We start from the raw sequence: 12,552 nt of genomic DNA, 5'->3' as shown, positions 1-12,552 counted from the left end.
GAAAAATACACTTAACAAAGAATTTAAAGAAGGGAAAGTGTGCTTAACATGTCCTGTCTATTAGAAGGTAAAGTTTTTTGTAGAATTCTCCTGACCTTTTACAATCATACTAATATTATAAATGCGAAAGTTTAGATGGATGTTTGTTAGAGTTTGTAGCCTAAACTGCTGAACGGATTTCGATGAAATTTGGTATAGATGTAGAGGATAGTCTGGAAGAACACATAGGCTACTCACTTTTGTTTTTCTTAACTCCACGCGTACGGAATCGCGGGCGAAAGTTGGCAATAATTATGGTTTTAACAGCTTTTGTTAAATATAATTGGAATATAATATTGAAATAACACTTACAAATACATCTTTATAAAACAAAGCAAACTTTTACAAACTGATTCAATATTCTTTAAGCAATATTTTATGTAAATACAACTTGAAGTTACCAACTTTAACTCTTGTATTATAAATGACTTAACGCTTCAAACTTAGTAAGTACTTACATTAAGAAACATTTCAAAGTTTTTATAAATTGATTTTACTTCAAATTCCGCGCTAAATTAAGAAAACACATAGTAAATAACCTATTTGTGTTTCCCGACTATGTTGTACATCTGTTATGATTTTTTATTATGATGTGGCAGACGAGCGAGCGGCCACTTGAATTCGCCGAAAAGACGAAGCGCTGGCGATAGACGTCCGCACTGATGCCTGTCCTTAAGCGATTCACATAGAGAATATGTTTCCCCTTTCCATGCATCTATACTATCAAATCCATTTTCCTGTCCCATCCTTTCCTTAGGTGGGAAGGAAAAGGGATTAAAATTGGGCCTCCGGCACACTCATTAGACTGTACGCTGAATTGCTTCCACTTCACGCCTGTCTGTGTGATCGTGGTATTGGGAGCGAGGCCTCATATGTCGAAGATGTTAAAGCGGGCTTAACCTCTGTTATCTATTTCTATACTCCAAAGTCTATACAATTATAATAAAGCGTAAAGACACACTTCTTTGTTGCCTAAGACGTCAGCAATTACAGCATTTTTGAATAATTCTTTTTTTATTAAAATGCCCTACACTTACACGCTTTAGGCTATTTATTTTCACGCAATTAAATTTAGGGGGTAAATAAATTGAAAAATCCTTCATGTAGGAAAGGGACAACAACAAGCTGCCAACATTAAGGAAGCAAGGTTATAGTAACGGTAATTTTGACATTTGCAATTGAGAATTTGACAAATGTAAACAATAAAATAAAGTTTTTATAATATCATGCAGGTGAAGCCGCACGGGAACAGCTAGTCTAACGAACATACACTCAAACTATGGCATTTATAATATTAGTATGAAATGAAGTTATAACTATAAATCACATAAGGTAGAATTAATTTCCGTTCGTACCAACCCTCGTATTAGGGTTGTCACCTCCGTTTTGTAAGTTAATTTCACTTGCTATATAAAAAATGCATATTGAAGTATTCAATATTGTACACTAGCTTTCGCCCGCAACTCCGTCCGCGTTTAATTAAAAAAAATACAAATGGATAACCTAAGTGATCTTCCAGACTATCCTCTATATCTATACCAAATTTCATCAAGATTCGTTCAGTTTTGGCTACAAACTCTAACAAACATCCATCTAAACTTTCGCAATTTATAATAGTACTAGCTTTCGCCCGCGACTCCGTCCGCGGGATATAAAAAAAAACACAAGTGAGAAGCCTGTGTGTTCTTCCGGACTATCCTCTACATCTATACCAAATTTCATCGAAATCCGTTCAGCAGTTTAGGCTACAAACTCTAACAAACATCCATCTAAACTTTCGCATTTATAATATTAGTATGAAGTATGTTGATTGTTATTTTCTAGGAGAACCTCCCTAGAACCTCACTATAGATATCCTTATATGACTCTATGAAGACAGCAAACATTTGACTACGTGCCTTCAAAGCAAAGACTTTTAACAAAGACATAGACGAGGCGAACAAAATTCTGTTCACCGGTACTTTCTCTGAACGTATATCAGTCAAGTTTAGTGCCGACTCGTGTATTATAAAAAAAATGACTAAACTAAGCTCCATCTTTTGTTATAAAATAATCCAAACATCATCAACATCATCTCCTTATTCTATTCCCGTTGGAGCAACAGGTTTTTGTCCTCCAAATAACTCTATCATACGTCATCTCAGTCATCACTCCCTTCTTGATCATGTCACCCTTCACGCAATACATCAGTGGTAGTGCCCGCTTTAACATCTTAGCACGAATGGGCCGGCACGCACGGTGTAATACCACGACCACATAGAAGACAGGCCTGAAATGGAAGCAATTCCGTGTTTCGTCTGATGAGTGTGGTGCCGGAAGCCTAATTTAAGTCTCTTTCTCTTTACCACCCTTATAAGAAGAGGATGGGAAGGGGAAGTAGATTTGACGGAGGTGGAGATGCATAGGAAGGGGAAATATCCTCTTTTTTTGCGTCTCCTCCTCTGTCGGATAAGGGTAGGCAACGCATCTGCCATTGCGGATGTCTCTGTGCAGCGGTCGCTTCGCCATTTTTGGCGGATTCAGGTGGCCGCTTGCTCGTTTGCCACCTTATGTTATAAAAAAAAATACATCCATCTCTTTCTATGTCTACTTCTACTGATGTACCTCCACTCTCATAACTAACGTTCTCCTTGTAACATGCTATTCATCCCTCATAACATGCCCCCATGCTAACCTTTTACTCCTTACTTTCTCTACCATAAAATAACCTAAACAGTGTTACAAAATATTATTTAACTAGATGTTCCCGTGCGACTTCATCCGCTTACAATTGTGAAAATTTTATTTTATTGTTTACATTTGTCAAATTGTCAATTACAAATGTCAAAATACCAATTACTATGGCAATTTTGCTTCCTTGATGCTGGCAGCAACTTATGTTCTCTTTCCCACATCCAAAATATTAACCCCCTATGTTTAATGGTGTGAAAAAGTATAGCCTAAAGCATGACGTAAGTTCAGGGCTTTTTATTACAAAAAGAATTGTTCAAAAATATGCTGTAATTACTGACATCTTAGGCAACAAAGAAGTGTGTGTTTACGCTTTATTATAATAGTATAGATGACTTTATTGGCAATTAAGGCAATTAATTATTGGCAGTGAATTATCAACTATGCCCACTCTATACATCATTTTAATATCTTCGCTTTAAACAAAGAACTAACGAATCGAACGCAACGTGATATTGAAATCAAAAGTAACATACAAGAAAAATAGTAAGAAATGATATCAGAAGAATATAAAAATATCTTTAACAGTGTCTACCACTGCTTTAACATCTTCACATTGTTGGCTCGCCCCCAATACCACGACCACACAGACAGGCGTGAAATGGAAGCAATTCCGTGTACAGTCTGATATGGTGCCGGAAGCCTAATTTCACTCTCTTTCCCTTTCCACCCTTTTCTAAAGAGGAAGGGATAGGAAGGAAAAGTGGATATGACATTGTAATACCACGATCACACAGAAGACAGGCGTGAAATGGAAGCAATTTCGTGTTTCGTCTGATGAGTGTGGTGCCGGAGGCCTAATTTAAGTCCCTTTCTCTTTATCACCCTTTTCTTATAAGGAGAGGATGGGAAGGGGAAGTGGATTTGACGGTGGAGGAGATGCATAGAAAGGGGAAATATCCTCTTTATGTGCGTCTCCTCCTTCGTCGTATAATGGTAGGCAACGCATCTGCGATTGCGGATGTCTATGGGCAGCGGTCGCTTCGCCATTTTGGCGGATTCAAGTGGCCGCTTGCTCGTTTGCCACCTTATGTTATAAAAAAAAAATATGACAGTGGAGATGCATAGGAAAGGGAAATGTCCTCTTTATGTGCGTCTCCCCCGTCAATTAAGGAAATAATCTTTCTAATGGTGAAAGATTTTTTTAAATAGGTCCATTAGTTTTTGCGTGAATCAAATAACCAAAAATTATACTAATATAAATGCGAAAGTTTAGATGGATGTTTGTTAGAGTTTGTAGCCTAAACTGCTGAACGGATTTGGATGAAATTTTGTACAGATGTAGAGGACAGTATGGAAGAACATATAGGCTACTCACTTTCGTTTCTTTTTTATTCTACGCTGACGGAGTCGCGGCCGAAAGCTAGTACCTAAATAAAAATCTTTTCTCTTTATATTAGTGTTGATATAGATTCCACGCGGACACAATCGCGGGCGTAAGCTAGTAATAATGTTATTTGTTTTCATACTAATTTTTATTATTTCTTGAACACTAAATAAACTTTATGTTTAAATAATCTTACTAATCCTACTAATATTATAAATGTGAAAGTTTAGATGGATGTTTGTTAGAGTTTGTAGCCTAAACTGCTGAACGGATCTCGATGAAATATGGTATTTAGAGGGTAGTCCAGAAGAATACGTAGGCTACTCACTTTTGTTTCTTTTTGACCGACTTCCCAAAATAAGGAGGTACTCAATTCGTCTGTATGTTTTTTTTATTCTACGCGGACGGAGTCGCCGGCGATAGCTATTAATTTTATATTAACAAAATCCCTTGCGATTCCGAAACAGATTTCAATATTCTTTCTCTTTTAATATATTCTTAATTAAAATATTCTCAAAGGAATTATTTCAAATATAATAAATTAAGTAATCTGATGAAGTTTGAGAGTAGCGCCAGTGGTTGAGAAAATAAGGAGTAAAAGGTTAGAGTGGTATGGGCATGTTATGAGAAGGGATGAATCGCATGTAACAAGAAGGATGTTAGTTATGAATGTGGAGGGGTACATCAGTAGAGGTAGACCTAGAAAGAGATGGATGGATTGCGTGAAAGGTGACATGATCAAGAAGGGAGTGATGACTGAGATGACGGATGATAGAATGCTTTGGAGGACGAAAACTCGGTGCGCCGACCCTACGGGAGTAGGATAAGGCAGGGGAGATGATGAACATGATGAATTTTGGAAGGATTCGACTTCCCGAATTAAGAGCTCGCGCACATCTTTGACTGAAACATCGCACGATTGTCGATTGTTTCGCAGCCAACTGTTTAGTTGCACTAAAAATGGAGTGTACCTCCATATGAGCTAGGAATCACAAACACATTTTATTATCAGCATTGGACTGTGAGAAACTGAAATAAATTCAGGTTAACCTAGTCTTCTATATTTTTATCTATACTATTATAATAAAGCGTAAACACACACTTCTTTGTTGCCTAAGATGTCAGCAATTACAGCATATTTTTGAATAATTCCTTTTTTAATAAAAAGCCCTACACTTAATTCACGCTTTAGGCTTTATATTTTCACGCTGTTAAACTTAGGGGGTAAATATTTTGGATAAAAACCCTAATGTGGGAAAGATACCATAAGTCGCTGCCAACATCAAGAAAGAAAGATTGCAAAGGTTTGTCATGTCATGTCATTTTGACATTTGCTATTGATAATTTGACAAATGTAAACAATAGAATAAAATTTTCACAATTTCATGCGGATGAAGTCGCACGGGAACAGCTAGTAATATTATAAAGAGGAAAAATTTGTATTTTTGTATGTATTGAAATAACTCAAAAAGTACTGGGTCGATTTCAAAAATTCTTACACCGTTAGAAAGGTAATTTATCTATGAGTTACATGGGTTTTTTTATTAATTCTTAATTTCACGCAGACGAAGACATGAGCAACAATTAGTTCTTTATAAATTTAATTTCAAAGCAAAAAACATTCATCAAAAGATTCTTTTTATCTTTTGGTATTTCAACAGAAAAGCCCTTCCTTTTATTCGGTTATTTTCATTCCATTTACGAATTTCTGACGACAGCCAAAGTTAAAAATAAATATAAACTGGTATGAAATAAAACTCCGATGTAGTTATTGTCTAGCTTTTGCCGCGGCTTCCTCCTCGTAGAATATGCATGCATTTTTTTTAAAACGATTCTAATTGTTTTAAAATAACCACAAAAAAAATATGACGTGAAAATATTCAACCATTGAGCTAAAAATAATAAAATAAAATTACGACCATTTTCGAGCGACTAAAACGCGACTAGAGTTGTCATAAGACAATTGACGTCAATCGTCTATTCCATTCATAACATACGCTCAGATGTCACTTCGATGTAAAAAACAACAAAGTATATCAAGGTCAGAAAGTCAAAAATCGATTCATTTTTATTATTCCTTGTACAAATAAGTGGTAATTAATAATTCTATTCATTATTTTTTTTATTTTAAAGTTGGTTTTGATATCGTGTTTACAGTAAAATACTTCAAGAGTGTATTTCTAAATAAACTAACGTAAATGAACTGTGTATTGTGAACACAGCGACGCCAAGTTAGATAAGCCACTTGCTTCGACCAATAGTGTGCGTTTTAGAACTTAGCGAGGGAATTTGAAAAAAAGACACTTTTTAATGATTACATTTTGCCACTAAATCACATTACATTTAAAAAAAATCTTTGCAGGACTGTAGGAATAATAAAGTATACTTAAATAAAGTTTGGTACAATTTGGCGTCATATGCATATTGCCTATTATAAAAACGTATGAAAATCATCGAGATCCGTTCATAATTATTTTACGACTTACTCACGTCATACTTTTTTCCGGTGACGGCACCGACCAGTTTCAGACCCTGCGGGGGTCCTTCTTCAGGGCGAAGGTTGATTATGTATCGCGGTCGCGTCGCGCCTTGCACCCGCAGGGTCTGAAACTGGTCGGTGCCATCACCTGAAAAAAGTATGACGTGAGTAAGCCGTAAAATAATCCATATCTATACTAATATTATAAAGAGAAAAGATTTGTATTTTTGTATGTATTGAAATAACTCAAAAACCACTAGACCGATTTTAAAAATTCTTTCACCATTAGAAAGGAAATTTATCTGTGAGTAACATAGGCTATATTTTATTGTTACTAATGTTTAGCAACTATTAATAAATAGCGAGTTTCTGGACGCCGGCGTCAAAAAATGACTAAACTTTAACTTTTCTCGGCTTACGCTGCCTAAACCGTTAGAGGTATATAAAAATGATGTATGAAAGAATTGTAGATCTCAAAAAGTTCTACAGAAAAGTCTGAATAGCATATATCTATCTTTTACGGTTCTCTTATAATAATCACTTTATTGTTTACAAAATGAATTAAAAACCTTACGCTATTTGCAGCGTTCTTTTATTGGTTACAATATTAATCTTTATCCAAATAAATGCGTTTGTTATCAGGAGAATTTAATGTAGAATAAAATTGTCCTTTACAGTATTTAAATTGGACTAATAGTTTAGAAGATATCGCGAACACAAACAATAAGGGTAACCGAAAAATCAGCTTACAAGCTACCGGGCTTAGGAATTTGGAATCTTGCATCGGTAAATTTCTGTTATTATGTAGATTACTACTAAATTAATACTTTTGGTAATAGGTTAAAAAAAGGGAAAACGTAATATAGGTTATTTTTGTGATTTTTGTAATTTCACGCGTGCGAAGTCGCGAGCAACAGCTAGGTAATTATAAAATGTCTCACGAAAGTTTAAATAATTTAATTTAGATCCGTTCAGTTTAGGATACAAACATACATCTAAACTTTCATTTACATTATTAACATAAGTATGAATATATACGAGGTAAGTTATTTTCATTTATTACAACGAGCTGTCGCCAACAAACTTCGTTAGCGAATTAAAAAAAAAGTTATCTATCACATTCCTATCTATCTTCGACCAGCTATCTTCCAAAGTCCCGTCCAAATCGGTCCACCCGTTCGAGATATTCCGGTCGCCATTTTGACAGCGCGGAATTAAAAATGTAGCCTATATGCCCGTCTGTCAGCTACCCTTCAGTGGAAGTCCGGTCAAAATCGGCACAGCCGTTTCGGAGATAACACGTAACAAACGCGGCTTGCGGACAGACAGACAGACAGACAGACAAAAAAAAATTAAATCCAATTTATAGACAAATCTGAAATTTCTCTTTTGATATTACAGACACTCCAATTTTATTATATGTTTAGAAGATTAATTTTGAAAGAGTTTTAATGAAAAAAGTTTGTAAAAAAAATTATTTCATACCAATGTTAATATCAATTAAAAACAAATAAACAAGTATTTGAACATTCCAAAATTCCCAATAGAATGTAAAATATAAATTCATACCATGTTGTAGGGAAATTGTGAACTTTGTTATTTTATAATTTAACTAGCCGACTTCCTATGTGACTTAATCCGCATAAATTTATTTTACACGAGCTGTTGCCCGCGACTTCGTCCGCGTGGTATTAGAAAACATGTAAATTACAAAAAGCTACGTATCCCGGGAACCGGACATTTCTCTGGGATGAATCTTATCCCATATGTACTCCAGACTTTGTTTTATATCTGTGCCAAATTTCAATAAGATATGTTGAACCGTTGCAGAATGATCGAGTAAACATTAAAAAACTAAATTAATGAATCCCACGGGAACCGTAACTATTCCCGGGATAAAAAGTAGCCTATGTGTTCTTCCAGACTATGCTCTAAACCTGTGCCAAATTTCATGGAGATCCGTTCAGCTGTTTGGGCAACAAACACTAACAAACATTCATCCATCCATCCATCCATCCATCCATCCATCTAAACTTTCGCATTTATAATATTAAGTAAGAAGTAAGAAGTAAGATTACAATTTACATTAGTCAAATTATCAATCACAAATGTCAAAATGTCATGACACGATGTCAAACCATGGCAACCTTGATTCCTTGATGTTGGCAGCAACTTATGGTCTATTTCCCACATTAGGGTTTTTATCCAAATTATTTACCCTAAAGTGTAATAGCGTGAAAATATATAGCCTAAAGCGTGACGTAAGTGTAGGGCTTTTTATTAAAGAAAGAATTATTCAAAAATATGGTGTAATTGCCGACATCTTAGGCAACAAAGAAGTGTGTGTTTACGCTTTATTATAATAGTATAGAAGTATAGACTAGCGACTAGTAGACGCACATATTTGACTGAACTATCGACTAATCGATTATTTCGTAGTCTTCAGATGTTTCGTTGCACAACTAATCGAGTAGTCCAAATAAGCATATAGGAATCAAACCGAGACTTTTTAGTTTAGACAGTTGTGCGTTCTATTGTAAACACTATAGTTTGTCTAAATAAAATAGATTAGTTTGATAAATGACACATGAAGTATCGAATTCAATTTGTATGAAGGCAAATGCCGTACTTAATAGACAGGTATCGTAGCGTATACACGCAGCTAACAATTATGAACTATCGATATTCGGTTTAAATAATTATCGAACTTAACTAAAATTATTATTTTCTTATTAACTAATTTAGAGGACAATTCTAGTATTGATTATAGTGTAGAGAATTTAGCGATGACAGAAATAATAGCGATCCAATTTGATTACGTACGGCTGTAGTAGTAATAAACATTTACTTACTCTCATTATTTGTTATGGTCATTATTAATTTGAGAAAACAGTGTTTTTTTTAATTCATGAGTTACAACTATAAATCTATCGATTCCAACTTCTATAAGAATAATCTAAAATCGATAAGATTCATGACTGATTACTCAACCCATCCCTACTAAATTTGAAATGAATTGTCAAACTAATCTAAATTATTTAGACACACTATAGTGAGATTTAAACATACCTTTATTGACACTTTCACGGTAACGTTAGCTTTTTAATAATTCCGTTTTTGAATTTAGAATTCGTGGTTCGAACTCGACCGAATGTTAACGAATTTTCCCAACTCGTATTTTGACCAATAATAAAATTAAATTGGCATAAAGTGAAAAGTAAAAGCGGCTGTACTTTTGAACCAAACTATCGCACAACTGTTTACTCGCTTAGATGCTTATATGGAGATACATCATCATCATCATCATCTCCTTATCCTACTCCCGTAGGGTCGACGCAACAGGTTTTTGTCCTCCACATAACTCTATCATACGTCATCTCAGTCATCACTCCCTTTTTGATCATGTCACCTTTTACACAATCCATCCATCTCTTTCTAGGTCTACCTCTACCTATGTACCTTTCCACACTCATAACTAACGTTCTCCTTGTAACATGCGATTAATCCCTCCTCATAACATGCCCATACCATGCTAACCTTTTACTCCTTACCTTCTCTACTATGGGGGCTACTCTCATACTTCCTCTAATATACTCATTTCGTATCTTATCCATTCGTGTTACCCCACACATCTATCTTAACATTTGCATTTCTGTCACATGTAGTCGCCTTTCATCCTTTTACTGCCCAACATTCAGATCCATACAACATGACAGGTCTTACGACGGCCTTGTAAATTTTCCCCTTTAGTTTAAGTGGAATTTGAGGGTCGCATATTACTCCTGTGACCTGTCGCCATTCGATTATAGTTTGTCTAAATAAGATAGATTAGTTTGACAATTTAGTAGGGATGGGTTGTGTAAAGACATGAATCTTTTCGATTTTCGATTTTTATTCTTATTGAAGTTGGAATAGATAGATTCATTGACAACTTATGAATTAAAAAAACACTGTTTTCTCAAATTAATAATGACCATAACAAATAATGAGAGTAAATAAATGTTTATTACTACTACAGTACGTAATCGAATTGGATTTCGCTATTATTTCTGTCATCGCTAAATTCTCTACACTATAATTAATACTAGAATTGTCCTCTAAATTAGTTAATAAGAAAATAATAATTTTAGTTAAGTTCGATAAACTTTAAACCGAATATCGATAGTTCATAATTGTTAGCTGCGTGTTTCACTACGATACCTCTCTATTAAGTACGTCAGCCTTCATACAAATTGAATTGGATACTTCAATGTGTCATTTATCAAACTAATCTATCTTATTTAGACAAAACAATTGAAGGCTTCGAAGCAATCGACAATCGACAGTTGTGCAATCATGTCAAATTCAAGACGCATTCACTGCACTCATGTCTCTTCAAATATTTATTTAAATTACATACAGAAGTGCAGTATTAAATTGCCCAGCACTAGACATAATTACAAGCGAAAATCACCCTTAATTATACATGATTTGTATTGAAAAACGATAATAATTGTATAGCACAGAACTCTGGGAAGTCCCGGTGAATCACGCAAATAAAATACAGTGCGATAAACTTAAGTGACCCGGTGATAAAATAACACAAAGTAAAAATGATACAATAACAATTATGCGAAAGTATAGATGTTTGTTAGTTTGTTTTTTAAACTCTTTTTTTATATTATAAGGTGACAAACGAGCAAGCGGCTTGAAACCGCCGAAATGGGAATCGACCACTACCCATAGACATCCGCAATTGCAGATAACCTTAATTGACGGAAGAGGAGACACACATAAAAGAGGATATTTCCTCTACCGTCAAATCCACTTTTCCTTTCCATCCCTCTTAAGAAAAGGGTGGAAAGGAAAAGGGACCAATAGGCCTCCGGCACCACACTCATCAGACTGTACGGGGAATTGCTCCCCACGCCTATCTGTGTGGTCGTGGTATTGCTGGGGGCAAGCCCTGCAGTGCTAAGATGTTAAAGCGGGCTGTTAACTGTTAACGGATCTCGATATCTATACTAATATTATACAAGTAAGATTTGTATTTTTGTATGTATTCGATTCACGTAATAACTACTGGGCCGATTCCAAAAATTCTTTCACCATTAGAAAGGTAATTTATCTGTGCGTAACATAGGCTAGATTTTTTAATTTTACGCCGGCGAAGTTGCGAGCAACCTCTGGTCATAAATATAGATAGTCTGGGACATAGATTACTCTTGTTTATATTAATTCTAAGCAAAGTTGGGCGAAATCTGTTATAAGAGATTGGTGTAAGTACTTTGCAAACTTATTGTTTGTGATTACATCAGTGTTTAGTTAGCTGCAATAAATTCAATCGTTCGGAAGTTAACTAACTTATCAACTTAGATAAGTTGTGCTAAGTAATTTTCTCTAATCATACTTATTGCAGAAACAATAATAATAAACTGTTACAGCGTACCCCTTAGACTATCGCACAACTGTTTACGCTTTGATTCCTAGCTTATATTGTGCGCTACCTTTTTAGTGCAACTAAACAGTTGGCTGCGGAACAATCGACAATTGACAGTTTTTCGATGGTTTAGTCAACGTGTCCGTTCCAAGAATACTCTCAAAAAATAGTTTTAGTTATCAGGACATCCTGTATAGAGGAACAATCGACAGTTGTGCGATGGTTTAGTCAACGTGTCCGTTCCAAGAATACTCTCAAAAAATAATTTTAGTTATCAGGACATCCTGTATAGAGGAACAATCGACAGTTGTGCGATGGTTTAGTCAACTTGTCCGTTCCAAGAATACTCTCAAAATATAGTTGCAGTTATCAGAACAGCCTGTATAGAGAAACAATCGACAATCGACAGGTGTTCGACAGTTTAGTCAACGTGTCCGTTCCAAAAATACTCTTAAAATATAGTTTCAGTTATCAGAACACCCTGTATAGAGAAACAATCGACAATCGACAGGTGTTCGATGGTTTAGTCAACGTGTCCATTCTAATAATACTCTCAAA

This window comes from Papilio polytes, unplaced genomic scaffold (genome assembly GCF_000836215.1).
Source record: "Papilio polytes unplaced genomic scaffold, Ppol_1.0 DF824492.1, whole genome shotgun sequence".
NCBI lineage: Eukaryota > Metazoa > Arthropoda > Insecta > Lepidoptera > Papilionidae > Papilio > Papilio polytes.
The sequence above is the reverse complement of the archived record's forward strand: the minus strand, read 5'-3'. Positions refer to the sequence as shown.